The sequence below is a fragment of the Neofelis nebulosa genome, chromosome 8 (genome assembly GCF_028018385.1).
Source record: "Neofelis nebulosa isolate mNeoNeb1 chromosome 8, mNeoNeb1.pri, whole genome shotgun sequence".
Classification (NCBI taxonomy): domain Eukaryota; kingdom Metazoa; phylum Chordata; class Mammalia; order Carnivora; family Felidae; genus Neofelis; species Neofelis nebulosa.
This window is the reverse complement of record NC_080789.1, coordinates 29,961,343-29,979,339: the sequence shown is the minus strand read 5'-3', so window position 1 is coordinate 29,979,339 and position 17,997 is coordinate 29,961,343. Positions and strand designations below refer to the sequence as shown.

At 38.2% G+C, this 17,997-nt stretch overlaps 1 pseudogene; it reads right to left on the bottom strand.

Moving 5' to 3' along the window:
* Nucleotides 1-17,279: 17,279 nt before the first annotated feature.
* Nucleotides 17,280-17,378, bottom strand: LOC131484169 (U6 spliceosomal RNA; annotated as a pseudogene).
* Nucleotides 17,379-17,997: the final 619 nt, after the last annotated feature.

The window sequence follows — 17,997 nt, the reverse complement described above, 5'->3', positions numbered from 1 at the left end:
TCCAGTTTATTTTTATTTCCTATGTAGTGCTACAATCAGTTTTCAAGTTGTACTGTGAAGACCTTGTATTTTCTTTTCTCTCTCTCTCTTTTGTACTTGTTTGTTTGTTTGTTTACATTTGGTATGAGACATTTTAGGTATACTTATTTTTGCTTTGTTTACCTTGTTGGAGATTTCAAGAGCACTTTAGAAAGATGTATTAAAATTAGTTAGAGAACAAGGTTTGACTTCGTTAGAAAGGTTCTTTTAATTTGCCTCCCCCAAGTGACCTACTCAAATTGCTTTTAAAAAATGTTCTGGGCATGCCTGGCAACTATCTGATTGGAAATACTTCTTTGGGAGTGCCTGTTGGGAAGATTAGTCCTAGGGCAAGTTACTCAACCTTTTCTGTGCCTAATAGCTCCTTTGCTTCTTAACCTGAAAAATCCAAATTAAGGAAGGTTAAATGAGGTGAAGTGAGGTGGTTTAGAGATGGCAGAAAGAAACAGGACATCTTTAAAGCCTCGTAGAAAATGCACCATTTTATCCCTGTTTCCTCTCCATGGATGGCATAACAAAATTCATAATAACGCCAGCAACAAAAACTAAGGTTTATTGAGTGTTTCTTTAAATTTTTTTTTTTTCAACATTTTTTATTTATTTTTGGGACAGAGAGAGACAGAGCATGAACGGGGGAGGGGCAGAGAGAGAGGGAGACACAGAATCGGAAACAGGCTCCAGGCTCCGAGCCATCGGCCCAGAACCTGACGCGGGGCTCGAACCCACAGACCGCGAGATCGTGACCTGGCTGAAGCCGGACGCTTAACCGACTGCGCCACCCAGGCGCCCCTATTGAGTGTTTCTTATCTGCCAACGACTGAAGACCATTCTGTGAAGCAGGTACTACTCTATACACATTCTACAGCTAAAGGATCTGAGGTTCAGATTAGGGATATAATTTAACTAAAGGCAACCAACTAGTAGGCGGTAGAACTAGAGTTGTAACTCTAGTCTGTTCGACTCCCAAGCCCACAGACATGGATAGAGCCCCCTTCCTTCCTTGCTGTCTCCCCCTCCTCATGACCCTTCACCTTGGCTCCACTACCAACACCCAGGCCCCAGTGTTTTGTTTTGTTTTGTTTTTTTTCTCAGATGTCTGTAGGGGCATAGGGCAGAGTAATTTTGCTGTCTAATGGGCTTAGGTAAGCCATCTAAATACAGAATGTGCGAAGGACAGGCCTGGCTACCCAATTATAGTCTCCTTTTAGCTTTGGCTAGAGAGAAATCCCCAGAGCGAGTGTTAAACTTGGTCACCCACGCTACTTCCTTTCTTGGCTGAGAGTCAGACGGAGTGAATTCTGGATCCGGCATAAAGTCTTATTCAGGAAATAATAACTGACACAACCCAAGCACTCAGTGTCTCAGCTTTGAAACTGAGTTCATGATCATTGCCCAATTATTTTGGCTTTGACAGGGTGTAGGCCTGGCTTCAAAATAAACATACCAGTTTTTTTTGTTTTTTTTTTTTCTGTATTGGTAATTTAGGGCATGCTGCCTTTTAAAATTATAATAGCAACTCTATAAATTAGTAGCTCTTATATGGAAATATTTTTCCAAATTAACCCACTCCCCCAACTATTTAATGTATTTGTAACAAAAATCCTTTATGAAATAATGTCTCCGCCATCAGCCATATCTACATGATAATTCTTTTAAAGAGTGGTGTTCCTCTTCTGGAAAACATAAAAATAGTTCATTTGGGGAAAAAAAAATTGGTTCATGTAACTATTTCCTCCCATTCTATTTTGTTATCATTTGGCATTTTATTAAGAGATGTGAAGTTGGGACGCCTGGGTGGCTCAGTTGGTGAAGCAGCCGACTTCAGCTCAGGTTATGATCTCGTGGTCCACGAGTTCGAGCCCTGCGTCCAGCTCTGCGCTGACAGCTCAGAGCCTGCTTGGGATTCTGTCTCTCTCTCTCTCTCTCTGCCTCTCCCCTGCTTATGCTCTGTCTCTCTCTCTATCAAAATTAAATTTAAAAAAATTCAAAATTAAAAAAAGGTGTGAAGTTAATTTCTTGAAAAAAGAAATTTTGATTCTTTTTTTTTTTTAATTTTTTTTAACGTTTATTTATCCTTGAGACAGAGAGAGACAGAGCATGAACGGGGGAGGGGCAGAGAGAGAGGGAGACACAGAATCGGAAGCAGGCTCCAGGCTCCGAGCCATCAGTCCAGAGCCCGACGCGGGGCTCGAACTCACGGACCGTGAGATCGTGACCTGAGTCGAAGTCGGAGCCTCAACCGACTGAGCCACCCAGGCGCCCCAGAAATTTTGATTCTTGATGCTTCTTAAACTACTTAGTGATATATTGAATAGTTGCAAAAATAAAGATGGCACAATGTGTATATATTTAATTTGAAAAGCAACAAATAAAGACAAAATGACAAAATTTGAAGACTTAATGCCCAAGTTATTTGAAAATAGAATATCTTGAGAAGTACATCATTCCAATTCAGTTTACATTATTAAGTGTTAAGTGCTATCAGATGCCTCTGTACATATAATTACGCCTTAAAGGATAGGAGAATATAATACCCGGCACTAGCTCTCCTCTTGCATGAAACTCCAACGAAATAAACTTTGTTTCTTCCCAGCTGGCCTCAGTGACCTCTCTTATTTCTAAAAGCATAATTATCCTACTTCTTTACATGCCTGCATTCCTTCTTTATTCCCTAACCCCTAAGAATAAATAAAATCTGTTACTAATTTTACTTCATAATGACCTTACACTTTGTAATTATGTATTTACCTGCAATTATGTATTTTTAAAGTTTAATTATCTAATAGTGATCTTTTGCACCGTGAGCTCCCTGTGGTCAATAATCATGTGATTTTTACTCACTTATCTATCCACACCTCTAAGGATAGTGTTGACATTGTTGATGCTCAGTAAACACTTTTGAATAAATTAGTGAAGGAAAATGTAACTATGATCATTTATTTTTCAGTATTTTCCACTAGACTGTGAATACAGTGTATTTCAAAAAGCAACAAATATTTAGTGACCACCTACTATGTTTCACAGTATTTTAGGCACTGCAGATAAAGCAATGGATATAATTATATGTAGTCCCTGTCCTCATGCAGCTCATAGGTATGGGGGTGGGGTGGAGGCGCAGATATTAAAGGAACCTATAAATAAATACTATTTGAACAGTGACTGAAGCTATAAAGGAAAAGTATAAGGCATTATGTGAGAGAATAATAGGGTCTACTTTATTTTTTTATTTATTAAAATTTTTTTTAATGTTTATTTTTGAAAAAGAGACAGAAAGAGAATGAGTGAATGTGGTGGAAGGGTAGAGAGAGAAGGAGACACAGAACCCAAAGCAGGCTCCAGGCTCCAGGCTCCGAGCTGTCAGCACAGAGCCTGACATGGGACTCAAACTCCTGAACTTTGAGATCATAACCTGAGCTGATGTCAGACATTTAACTGACTGAGCCACCAAAGTGACCCCATGGGAACTACTTTAGATTGAAAGGTCAAGGTGCTTTTTCTTTGGCATGTTTCATACAAGTTGTTATTTTTATCATATTTTTATGAATAGTCTGTTATCTGCTTTATCTAACCTATATGACCGTAAGACATAACATTGTATATTTTCTTTGCCCTTTTCAGAGCTCTAAACTTAAGCCTGAATATATGGGGATCACTCATTATACCCTTAGTAATTGTTTGGAAATATATTCTGTTTAAATTCTTTAAAACTTAAGGCATAAATAAGAGGCTAGAGAAATTTCTGCTCATGGACTTTGCTAATACCAAACTTAGTGAATAATCTAACTCACACAAAGTCATTTTAAAAACTCAATCTCTTGAGACCTAAGGATAGCTGCAGGGGATTTATTTCAAGTCAGTACATTACAGGTTGTCTAAATGAACTGTGTTATTTCCTGTTATTGATGTCCATAAACTCTTCAAAACAGTAACTTTTCCTCTAAGTTGATGTAAATTGGCTCTTGGAAGTAGAATTTTTTAAAGAGTTTCCTTTCAGAGAACCATATTTCAGGGCAGGACTGATCTAAATAACTGAAAACAATCATTCTGTTTTCTTTTCTTCTCTCCTGTGTCATGGGTCCAGCTGAGATTCACTACTAAACCAATACTAGCCCTGACCAATGCTAGCCTAAAATAAATAAGAACAGACTGATAAGAAGAAGTGACTGGAAGGTGAGAGATTGTGAGTAGGGAGAGAGAGATGAGCTTTCCTGTATAGAAATTGAATTAAAGCTTTTTCTTGCCCCTTCCTTGGGGGAAATACATACACACATACACATGTATATATGTTTATTTCACCACCCCTTCAGTCATATCCTAGATTCATTTGCTGTGATGCAAACATGTTTTAAATAAGTACCAGGAGTAAAATATCTTACAATTCTTTATTTGCCCTTTCTAGTTTGAGTGCCTGGAAATCAAGACATTTGCATCTCATTAGCTGATCAACAAAGACTGAAGTCCACATGGATTTTGTGCATGTTTCTTGAAATTAAATTTGTTAGACATTATTCACTCTAGAAGGTTTCAGTTGGATGGCAAATTGTGATATTATTGCTTATAAATATACTAAGGTAGGGGCTACAGAATCCTTTATTCATTGTTAACACGTAAATTGTCATTAATGTGTTATCTGTTAACTGTACTTTCTCCACTAGAAGGATCAGAGTGAAAATATTTCTCTGGGTAATTTGAATGATTTAGGAAGGGAGAAAATTTCCATCCTTAAGGTTGGGAATAGATGTCAACAATTCCAGATAGGCTTCCAAATCCAGATGACCTAGTTAATTTTATTTCAGGGCAATGAACAGATGGTGAGTGTTCTCTGTCTATCTGGCATTAACGCGCACTCTGTCACCATCAGACTTAACGGTGGCAGATGGCAGTTGTATTAGCAAACATTCAGTTCTCTCCCCTTGATTCTTCCCCTAGGACTGAGGAAGGCCCGGCCACAGCTCACGGCTGAGTCACACTGTGGCCACCTCTCCAGTAAAGCCTGAGGAGAGAATGTCAAACCACCGGAAGCCCTCAGTAATGTGGGCTTTCCGGTTCACTCATGGCAACAGGCACAGCTGGGGCTTCTTCAAAGTCTTGTGGTAGATATTATGGTCTCAGTGTTAAATCCTACTGGGGTTCAGTGCCACTCCAGGGCCAAGTTGAGCATTTCTATGGGATGGGTGAGTTTTTCTCAGCCTCTTGTGGAAAAGTGCTTGGATATATAAAGGCAGCTTATAATGGCCTCTGGTGAGCTTCTCTGTACAGAAAAGTAACCAGCCATATTTAGCAGAGTTTTGTCCAGCAACATGAATCTGTTAACTCCCACAGTTGATCAATGGAGCATCAAAGTATCACTGTGAAAAAGACCATCTTTTTTTTAAGTAAGATCTTCCTTTTCCAGAAACCAGGCAGGAATATGTTACAGACGCACTCATGCATTTCTATTTATACAAAGGAGTCAGTGACTAATTATTGCACATTTAAGATAGGATGAGTGCTTAATTTATGAATGAACTGTCTCTAAGATCATCATATCATAATCAGTTCAGAATGTGAAGATGCTATCCTAGGAGATATAGGAAGTTTCAGAGAATCTAAAAGATAACCTTTGCTTTCTAGAATTTAGAGGCCCAAGGAAATAATGCAAAGGAAAGACGATGATTGAGTTGTTTATTAAATAATTTGTCCCTGTTTTAGGGGCACATATTTTTCAACATGAAAGATGTTAAATTCTTGACTTTTTAAACATCCCCTTTAAATAAAAAAAAAAAGACTATTTTTGTAGATCTTAGGTGAACATCAGAATTAGGAGGGTATAAATAACAGAGATTTACCCTGTAACCCCTATTCCTACGGATGCATAGCCTCCCCCATCATGCACATTCCTTACCAGGAATTGACATTGTATATAATAATCACACAAAGTTCATAATTTATGTAGTATTCCCTCTCAGTGCTGCACATTCTGTGGGTTTGGACAAACGTATAGTGACATGTATAGTATCATACAGAATATTTTCATTGCCCTAAAAATCCTCTGTGTTTTGACTATTCATCCCTCCCTCATTCCTAATTCCTGGCAACTACTGATCTTTTTATGGTCTCCATAGTTTTCCCTTTTCTAGAATGTCATGTAGTGGGAATCTTACAACATGTAGCCTTTTCTTTTATTTTAAGAAAAATTTTTTAACATTTACTCATTCTTGAGAAACAGAGCAAGAGAGAGAGAGAGAGAGAGAGAGAGAGAGATTGAGAACATGAGTGGGGGAGGGGCAGAGAAAGGGAGACGCACACAGAATCCGAAGCAGGCTCTAGGCTCTGAGCTGTCAGCACAGAGCCTGATGTGGGACTTGAACCCACAAACCATGAGATCATGACCTGAGCCCAAGTTGGACGCTTAACCGACTGAGCCATCCAGGTACCCCGTCATGTAGCCTTTTCTGATTGGCTTCCTTCACCCTTCTAATTTTGATAACTTACTCCCAAACTGACTATAGATGTGCAAAGTCCAATCAAGAAAAATGTAATTGATAATTTAAATTGCTCATTTCATGATTCAAATTTGCTGTCATCAGAGCTGTAAAACATGCCAGAAAATATATTTTATAATTTATCTCTCAGTTAGGAATTGGAGATACCAAGTGTTGTTGGTAGCTTATTATTTACTGTTACCTGAAATATGTATTAGAGACAGACTTTTCTTTGATTTTATTTGTGGTGACTATTCACTAGCTGATATAAAATATTTAATAGTAACCCAGCATCTCTCTGGGGTTCTGCCCTCATGATGCTGAAGAGGGATACACAACCACTTCAGCCATACAAATAGTGGCCTCATTGGTTACACTGTTCAGGGTACATTATAGTCTGCATGTTGCCTTTCTTTCATTCAGGAAATAATAAATAATTGCCTTAAATATATTGGCATCATCTCAGATTAATATAGAACATAGTGATCTCAATCTCTGAGCTAAAAAATATTGGAGTGCATTGGATACATATTTCAGGGTTGGTAACTTTCAAAGGTATAGGACTATAAATATACTGATTAGGGCATAATACATTTAATTTTTTTTTAATGTTTATTTATTTTTGAGACAGAGAGAGACAGAGCATGAACAGGGGAGGGCCAGAGAGAGAGGGAGACACAGAATCTGAAGCAGGCTCCAGGCTCTGAGCTGCCAGCACAGAGCCTGACGTGGGGCTCGAACTCACGGACCGTGAGATCATGCCCTGAGCTGAAGTCGGACACTTAACCGACTGAGCCACCCAGGTGCCCCAGGGCATAATCCATTTAAAGAAATGATAGAATAGAGTCATCTAATCTGATGGATGAGTTTTGTGTTTCTAGTGACATAAAAATACCTTTTTAAATTTGACTAGGAAACTAACAATTTCCCCCAGGTTGTTTTTACACATATTTAACTTCGTATTGCCCTAGAACATTCCTCTAAGTAGGATTTTTATATGGGGTATCTGAAAAACCTGAATTTAAAGGAAAATGCAGCTTTGATGGTTTCTTAAATATAAATCACAGTTCTAGTGACTTCTGAATAAGACTATAAATTGTGTATTCTGAAAACTTCAGAACTATAAGTTCTTGTTTTGCTTTTTTTTTTGTTTTGAAATCATTCATACAGTTGACTCACTACTCTGCTTTCATTAGCTATAGAGGTCTAAGTTTATTTAGGTTAATCTCATAAGAATGGTGTCGAATGTATTTTTTTCTGTTAGCTTTGGAGATGCTTTTGGAATTTGTAAATAGTTAAATGTGTAGAATCATTGAATTTTAGAGCAGGTATAGAGTCTGAATTCATTCTAATGGGGTATATCTCAGAGAGTTTGAGACTTAAGGTCACAAAGGTAAAATGGAACTGTCATTAGAACCTGCATCTTTAATAGTCAATGAATAAAGCTGTTCTTAGTGTTGATACGACTAAACGCGAAAGTGAGTATATCCACAGGATTCCTGTGAATAAAATCTGACAGGTGGAGCCTAAGACTTAGTTATCTACTTCAAGTTGTTGCCTGTGTAGAAAAATTTACAAAAATCTCCAATATCAAAAAAAATACTATGACAAGAAATTTCTGCCATCAGAGTATTGAAGTCTTTCCTGTTATCAAGAAACTCTATTACAAAATAGATACTGATACTTGAAGCCACTGTGTGTTCTCATATCATATGTAAGATACATCATATATCATTAAGAACTTTCTTTAGCCCGTGAGAGAAAAAGATTCTTATGTGTATCCTGGAAAGCATCTTGGGGGGTGGGGGGGGGGGGTGGTAAACTCAGCAGGAGACCTAACTCAAAAGATAGGCTATTAAATGGCAAACTTTACCAACTTCCTAGCTTTTCTCAGCTCCTAGCTAGCACCCATGGTGGATCAATGGGCGAATAAATAAAGTTGCTTAAGAAGTACATAACGTTTCTGGTACTCTGCTAAGTGCTTTTTGTTATATTATTTCATTTGATTCCAGTAACAATATCCTAAAGTAAGGACTGCTATAACTCCCATGTTATACATGGAATAACAGAGGTTTAAAGAAATTAACAACTTTTTCTAAGATCATGTGGTTGGTTTACAAAGCTGATATTTGAATCCAAGTCCATCTGAAGCCAGAGGTTTTGCTCTTAACCACAGCCCTGCAATGGTTAAATTTTACAGGCAGGGAGAACAGAATATAGAAAAGTCATACGCCGTAAAGGCCTTGTGAATTCAGAAGGTTAAAATATTTGGGGTATAGGTATGGAACTGGCTCTCAAGAGCTGATTCTTAAATATTCAGGAACTTTACAAGTTGATTGTTAGACTGTTGATAGCATAAGATCAGCTAGGGTGGAAGTATTTATACCACAGAAACCAGCAAATGCTACAGATCAGGGCTTTGTTTCCACGGAGTTGATTTTCTAGCACAGCACTAGCTCCTAGAATTTCAGTTAGAGCACAGACTGTATGAAGAAAAAACAGGAGAGGAAGGTAAAAACTTACATTAAGGTCATTTTATAAAGAGCCCTGGTAAATGTGAGCATTACCATGTTTTTGCAATTCACATTGGATTATATCCCCTCTCAATCTCTAATCCTCTACTGGCTCCCAGCTGTCATAAAATGGAAACTCCACATCCTGGAGTATGGCCTGGGCTTTTGTCTTCAATCTCACCTCTCCAGTTCTTTTCCTCTGTCCTTTTCACTCTCCTGTCAAGCTAACAGCCACACTGCTCCACTCATATGGGGCTTTTATGAACAAGTTCTTTACAAATTTAGTCCTTCACATGAGTTGTTCCTTCTAGTTTTTGCATGGTTGTATTCTTCAGATCTCAGCTTCAATGTCACTTCCAGAAAGTTCTTTTCTTGACTTCCAAATCTAAAGTAGGTGCCCTGTCACGTCAGCCTATTTTAACACTCTCCTTAGTACTTAATGGTGTGGCACAAGAGTTAAATGCCTTGCCTCTGAAGTCAGACTGCTGGAGCCCATTATTACTTCTTCACTTACTAGCTGTGGGACTTTATATGAGTTGCTTATTTCCATGACTCAATTTCCTATTTGAAAAATGCGATGTAATTATTTCCTCATCATGGGTTTCTATGGGAATTAATATGTGTAAAAGAATACCACATGAGAGAAAGAACGGCCATTGGCCCATGATAGCATTCAAAATATTTTAGACGGTATCACTGAGAACTGTATTTACTAATTTGTTGTCCATTTTTCTCAACTAGAATATAAATTTGTTAGGAGCATATACCTCATCTGTTCTGTTTGCTTTAGATTCCTCCTCATCACTGATTCCTAGAACAGGGTAGGCAATGGGGAAGGGGTGGAAGCATGACATGGGTCTACTATTCAGGGATTTTTGTTTGCCTCCTTGACTTCTCCCAAAAGTCATTCTTACATCTCTGAACCCATAACAGTGGAAACAATGTAGATGTGTGAAACAGTCCTAGTGGCGGTAATATAAAAGTGAGAGGCTTTATTCTCTCTCCAGTGGAACACAGTTCAATTCCAGCTGCTGGTGGGGTATTTAGGAATACTGACCCAGTGCTGTTAGATCTCTCATTTATCAGGAGAAGTTAGAAATGTGGACCTTCTTTGGTGTGAAATCTCCCATAAATATCTACAACTTCAAAATTTTATAAATGACTTATGGCCCAACAAATCATGTCTGTAAGCTAGACTTGTCTAAGGGCCACCTGCTTACAACCTATGATCTTGAACTTGATGTTGTGTTTTCCGTTATAAGGTCAGTGTCCTTGTCCTTTGCTCCCTGACATCTTGCTAGCAACATACTTGATGACCACACTCTGCAGTTGCATTTTCCTGATTCTCTGTACCCCGTATCCTCTACTCACTAGACACACCCTTCCCCATATGCTACCCTTTGCTCTAGATCCTATTCCTTGGCTTTAACAGATGATTCACTGGAGAGTAATGTGGTCCACACCCAAGTAAGCAGGGTATGCCATGGAGGTGACGATGAAGAATGTGAGCTGTCTGGTCTGGGTCTTTTATTTAAAGATTTACTATCAAAGAAAGATGTCACCTGAGAGACTTTCATTTCTTATTTCTCCCCTCCCTCCTTTTTTCTTCCTTCTGTCCAGTGATGACATTAGTCTGATCACTGTCTTAAATCAAAGGGTTTGATCTGAATGCTTTTATAGAGTTAACTGTGACAGTAATGCCTTCCCAATCTTTGTTTTCTTCTTTTGAACATGTGGCTGGGGGAGGGGTATAATCTAGAATAGTGGTCGTCTACATTTTTTTATTATATGTGCCCCTACTAATAAAAAAATATTATATGTGTGCTATGTCTGAATGTTTGTCATCCCTTCCCACCATCCCCCATGCATATGTTGAAGTCCTAACCTCCAAGTTGATAGTATTAGGAGGTGTAGGGCCTTTGGGAGGTGATTAGGTCAGTAGGACAGAGTCCTCAGGAGTGGGATTAGTGCCTTGTAAAAGAAACCAAAGAAAGCTGGCTTGCCCCTTTTAGCTTGTGAAGATGTAACAAAAAGATGGCTAAGAGGCCAGCCCTTACTAGACATCACATGTGCCAGTATCTTGACCTTGGGTTTTCCTGCTCCAGAACTGTGGGAAATAAATGTTCGTTGTTACAGCAGACTGAGCAGGCATATATCTCCATATATGTGCACTTGTTTAATATTTTATATGCAATCTAGTATTCTCGTGTATTTATACTTTAAAATGCATATAAAATATAAATTTAAAATAATGAGATGAAAAATAATGAGATAAATTCCACCAACTGTTTATACTGCTCAGGGCATTACCAAATACACTTCATGGGGTGGATGCACCCTCGTCTAAAGACACCTCACCCTCTAACAAGGATGCGCTACCAGACTGAGGGAGCCAGTGGCTGTCTGGTCAGGTCAGCGTCAGTTTTGTGTTGGAATGTGGTTCAGGATGGAAGTGTCCTGGTTGGGGCACAGCCTGGGGCTCCATCCTGCGGTACAGCTGCTGGCCATCACCACAGGCTCTGTGCCTCAAACGGCCTTTGCCTCAAAGGCCAGGAGCTTGTCTCTCTTCACTTAGAATTTCTTTCTTCATTATATTAGGGTTGCACAGATCACCCCAAAACATCATAAAATAATGAGAGCTGTACAGAAGTCCCACTTGGGGCTGAAAAGGTGCATATCAATCCCAAAACACAAAATCTGCCAGCACCAGATAATAATGTGCTCACTGCACCATTTAACTACAGTGCTGCTCCCATCTCTATCACCCGCTCCGGGAAGAAGGGTGTTTGATGGGCTTTTCTCAACATTATCAGAGTGTTTGACATATTCTCTGGGTTATTGAGTTTATAATCTCTGACCTAAACCATGATGCCAGGAATGAAGTCAGAAGCTATAGTGTCTGAGGTCTCATCTTCCTCCCACAAGCTCAAGGACAGATTTATTTTAACAGCTGTTCACTACCTGATCTGAATTACGGGACTTCTGGAAAGGTCAAGGAGAAAGCTGAACAGCACATCTGTTCCAATCATAGGACCATATTTCTAGGAAGCTGGAAAAACAAAACATGCTATTGTAGAATATCTCAACAGTCATTTGAAGCATGATTTCACTGTGATTGTAAAACAAAGTATCTGCCTTCTTAACATTCCTTTTTCTGGGAATACAGTTAATGTAGTGAAGCCATTGTGTCCTGCAAGATACTCTTCTGAACACTGGCAAAAAGCTGACCTGACTTTTTAATTTATAACATTATTTTCTCTGCCATCTAATTCTTTGTTAAATATTGAACACTCTATTTCTTTTATGTGCTTTTTGAAGAGCAATGACCAACAATCAAGAATGCTCTCCTGTCTTGTCATTTAAAATGCCTTCCACCTTTCTTTATCCTTAGCTCTTTTCAAATTAAATTTCATTAACTGAAATCATCCTCTTTCTAAAATCGGAAGGCATTCTGACTTGGACAAAGCTAAACTATGCATTCCTATTACTGAACTGTCAAACCTAATCTTTAATGTCCCTGCTGCTACAGTCTTAATTCCTCACCAACAACTGTGCGTGAATGTGCTGTGAGAAGAGACAGCTGGTTGAAGTGTCTCATTTTGACAAATATTATCAATGGTTCACTGTCAGCCTGGGGAGACACGACAAATGGCATTCCACAGAGGTTACTTTGTGGGCCAATTAACATTTTAATCAGTGGTTTGAATACTGGAATAAAAATATGCTTAGAATATCTGTGATGGACACTAGTGTTCATGATGGGAATAGACCCAGTTCGTGAACTGCTCTCTACCTGATAACCTTGCCGTAGCTTGCAGGAGCAGTGGATGATTTCATGCAAAGAAATGAAAATCCCAGCAATATTTGCTCTTGTCACCTACATTGAATAAATTGTTTTAAGGCAGGGCAAGGTCTCCTATCAGTTTCTACCTATATCCTAGATCCCTTTGTCTTCTCTTTGCTTCCAGGGGACTAAAGCATCTTGATTGTTTATTCTCATTCTTGGCTGCCATTGCTTGCAAGTCAGCCTGGGTTTTAAATATCCTCACAGCTGTACTTTCCAAAACACTGGGATTGTTAAGGCTTTAACTGCAAAAATACAAGGAAATAGAAAGGATTTTTTTAAATTCCAAATAATAGGGATTATTAAAAGCTTGAAAGGCTCTTAAAAGTAATACTGATCATAGGTTTTCTGGTCTACATGAAAATGCAAATGGACCTAGGTCAAAGAGTCCCCTTCCTGAGTCGTTTACTCTGTCTGAATTCAGAGTCTAGACTAAGCTCTGAATCCAAGTTCAGAAGATTCCCATTGGCCCAATGGTACTGTTAATTCTTTTCAGATTAAGCTTTCTGGTCTTCTCTATCTTCTCTTTTTCTCTGAATCTCAAGCCTATTATCCTTTCATCAGAATTATTCTTGTTTCTTCTGGTCCTTTGCTTCTTTCTGGTAACTTGAAAGAGAAGGACCATCAAGGACCCCTTCTTTAAACTTTAAGAAGTCCTATTCTGACCTAAAACTTAGCCTTTTTGCCCTTCAAAATTCCTGCCTCCTCAACAATATTTATTTCAAATCATCAAGGAATCATTGAGGCTCATTCTTTTAGCTTCTTAATGGTGTTCTGAACATGTGCATAGACTTAATTCTCTTTTGAGACCTCATTAGTATGCTCCATCTAGAGGTTAGCTTCTGTATGTTATCTCTGGTCTCACTAGTTTCCAGAAAGCATAATCCCTTCCTATCTTGTTAAAAAAAAAAATCCTACTTTTCCTAGACCCAATTACTATTTTTTTTTTAATCTAAAGGAAACCTTAATGTTCAGTAACTGTACACTTATGGAATGCTTGAAATACCCTAATTTCAAATTACTATTAAGATCCTTTGGTTGTTCTTTCTTAATTATGTACATGTCCCCAGTTTTTTGTTGGTTTGTTTGTTCTTATGTCCTTCCCTTTTCCCAGAAGGTGCTTTTCCAGTATCTTATGATTGTTTTTAAAATATCAAACATAGTAAGCATTACTAGTACTCACAAATACCCAGTTCTCCTTTCCATTTCTGTTTAGGAAAAATTAAAGTTTCCAACCTCCTTCAGTTAGGTGAGAGCAGTAAAATTTCTCTGGCCAATGGAATGTGCATGGGTGTGATGTGTGAACTTCATTGCTGAGGCAATGAAAAACCTCTGAATTTCTCTAATCTGTCTTGTCTCCTATCATGACCACCACTGTGCTCCAGAGAGAGGATCTTGTCAGCCTCTCCTTACATGATTGTATGAAACGGAACTGCTGTTCTGTTGACTGATTGTGGACATGTAATGTGAGGAAGAAATAAACTTTTGCTGTGTTAGAAACTGATATTTCAGGGTTAATTTGTTATTGATGTATAACCTATTATCCTGATTAATAAAACCATTATGTTATGAGCAGGCCATAGCAATAACAAGCATTATCTCCATTGGCAGAAGAGGCGTAAGGTTCCCTAGGATGTAGCAAGATGATAAATACATTTTGATGTCCATAAACATGGAAGAAATGACTTTTTTTATAAGGATTTTTTTTAAAGCAAGACAACATTTGATTTATTAAACATGGACTAATTCAGAGACTTAATTTTAGCATCTAAAGGTGAAATTCTTTTTTTTTCTGCTTGAAAATTAGATTTCTTTTAATAGTACTATTTTCTGTAAAACTTGTTTTATTCCTACCCTGTATTTCTAAGACTTTCATATCTAAGGAGGCAATCACGTATTTAGAGCTGTAAGAGCAGGTTAGCTTCATGATTCCCACCCACCCATGGGATCTACTATGGCACAGTACAAAGAATTCCAGTGCCATGGATCCATTATGTCCAGAATCTGTCTTGTGTTTTGCCTTCCAAACCTGCCTTGACTGCTTTACTTGTTCATTCCTGAGGCTTTTCCTGATGTCTGGTCTCTGGACTCCACCCTCCATTTAGACCTAATGTTTCGACTTTGCTTTCTTCCCACACCCTCAACTGGGACCCGAGCATCAATCCCCCTTTGTTCTTCAGCCAAAAGTTTATTTCCCCTCCCCCATTCCCACACTCAACACTCAACTCCTGGAACTGCTAAACCCAGGCTCCCCACATTCCTAGGAAAAGAGATCAGCAACAGGAGGTCACATAAAAAAGTATGAAGCTCTTGCAGGTAGTAACAGAAGTTATTTTCATGTGTGATTTCAGGAAACCAGTCTCATTTGCTTCAAACTTTTCCATGATCTTAATTATTTCTGGGCTCCCTGGTTGTAGTTTACTTCTTACCGGTATTGTAATCCATCAATCTGTAAATACACTGATATATCCTGATGGTGAGATAGAAATGACAGAGAAGCGTCAGACTGCAAAGTGCTTTATAAAGGACAGTTTTCTTATTTTCCAGATGGGTCAGGGAGGCACAGCTGGAAAGCGAATGTGGGTTTTTATCCAAATCCTGTGCTTTCATTTGTCTTGGCAGCTGCATTCTGAAGAGTGTAGGTCATTAAGAGGACGCAGCACTGTGGGCTGAGCTTCTGTGCAAAGTAGCACTTCAACAGCAGAGCTGTGAGCCTCTTAGACACACGTTATATATTGTCCAGTTTATATAAACCGCTACATAATTCCTATACACAAACAGGGATGCTCCCTACAACATGTAGTTTCACATTTCTTGCATATCCATTTTAATCAGGGTAATTTTGCTGAACTGAATGCTCTCATTTTCGGAGCTTACATGATTATGGCTGCCAATATTACCATAAGAAGAAAAAAATAAATTTATCAAAGTAATTTCTCTGAATGTGTAATGACTTGTTCTTTTTTTCTCTCCTGCCCCAAGTATTCCTCAATACTAATCAAGAGTTAGTATTTTATAAGTATTACTATTAGACAAATTATCCTTTATTATGTTTCCTCCTTCTGATATAAAATCAGTGATGATTTCTAGCAAAGGTTCCTAGTGATTTAAAAAATGCTAATGTTTCATAGCTTAATTCATATTTCTTTTACATTGAAGAGCTTCCTGAAATAGAGAATCGTTTTGCAAAATACGATAGATTTAATGTGATTCAGGACCCAAGACACCCCTGTCTTCCTACAGTTGGGAAGACTATTAAGGTTGGAAAGGGGGAGTCTTCGTTTGGTAGCAGTCTAGCCTCTGCCTGCTTCTTCTGTCTTTATCTTTCCCAGATTCCTTATTTTTTTTCCTTGGTGCTCCTTATTTGACATTGATCTGTTGACTCTAGGAAGTATTGTTATCTCCTTGGTATTTGTTTGAAACCATAATACGCCTCAAACCTTCATTTCAACATAGCATGTGAAGTTGGAACTGCAGTATCCATGAAATCGATTGGTACTCAAACCACAAATGTTAAACCTTAAAATTCAGTCTTGAAAGGAAGGGAAAATTCTGAAACCATCTTTTAATAATACTGTCAATAACTTAGCTATCTTCATGTATTCTCTGTTTCTTTTATATACGAAGCATGATTATATGTATTTCTATTTCTGTTACCCCACTGTTTTCTTTTTATAATGATATACTGGAGAAACAGAAAGGACATTCAAAAAACAAGGAGCTGTATTTGTGTCCTTACAGCTATTGGTATATTCCAATGTCAAAGGGATGATAGAGTTTTAGGAACTATTCTGAGCAATTTGCCCACTTACGGCATCTAATAGTGACTACAAAAAAATCAGTAAGGTCCACACCATTCGCTTTTCTTTCTACTCAACACTGTTCTTGTTTTGTTTTGTTTTGTTTCTTTTCCATTCAAGACATACACACAAGATTCAACTGAGAATGATATCTCACACTATGAGGTAGTTAACTGTGTGTAGTTTCTTAAATAATTCATATGTACAGTAACTATAATTAAAGGAAAAATGTAAACTGTGGGAGCAAAAGCATATTTCTCTGTTATTTTGGATCCTCAGCATCCAGCTCATTTTTTTTTGGAACATTGTAAACAGCAAGTAGATATTTGCAAATTTAAAAACTAATTGGTAATACATTGTCAATATATGAGATAGTTCTGCTTTAACTACAGATTCCTCCTCACTGAGTTCCTTAATCATTCCAGAGTCATTTTACACTAAGAAACTGTGATATTCACCTTAAGGTCAGCATCTCTTCTGTGGTGCTGATTCTGTATTATCATCCTGGTTTTTTGTTGTCCACTCATCTATTTTTGCTTTCATTTCCGGTGCCTGACACAGCATGAATCAGGCCACATCTTTTCTTCTCTTTTCTTTCTCTCTCGTTCTCTGTCTTTCTTTCTTAATGAAACACTTCATGAATCTGAGTGTCATCCTTACTCAGGGGCTGTGCTAATCTTCTGTTCCAGTTTTAGTAGATGTGCGGCAGAGCAAGCACAGACTGTTTCTTTCTAGATGGGGTGTTTCCATGTATTACTCCTGCTCTCCTAAGTGTGGAAAGAAAGCTCTCATTTGTATGTTGCAATAGCTCAGACTCTGGTCCTACATTCAGTTTTTCTTCATCCATCCTCCTCCTCTCTTGTATTCTTTCTCCTCTCTCTCCACTGGTTCTTTTCCTACCAGCATATATTTGATATTTAGCATACTCAAGATGTATCCATTTTAAGACCAAACACACAGAAGCAAATAAACTACCTTGATATTTGTGACTTTCTAGGTAAGACTTCATCCTCCTTTTCTTCAAGTCACTTGAAATACCAGTCTACCTGGAATGTCTCTTTTTCCTCTGTTCCTTTCTCTTTTCAACCCACTTCACTAAAGGTATCCTTCATATGGCCTTAATTCTCAAGGTGACTTACATGATACAGAAAGAAAATGTTATAATTGTTAATTATATTTTTATTAATCTTCATGTCCTCATTGATACTGGAACTTCACTCGGTCCATAAATCAGAAGGTCACATGTTAAGTCAAATGACGGATCCTGAGGGAAGAGCGAGAGCTACACTATAGAGATGTTTCTGTGTTATTGCTGTGTTGCAGTTTTCAATTCCTTG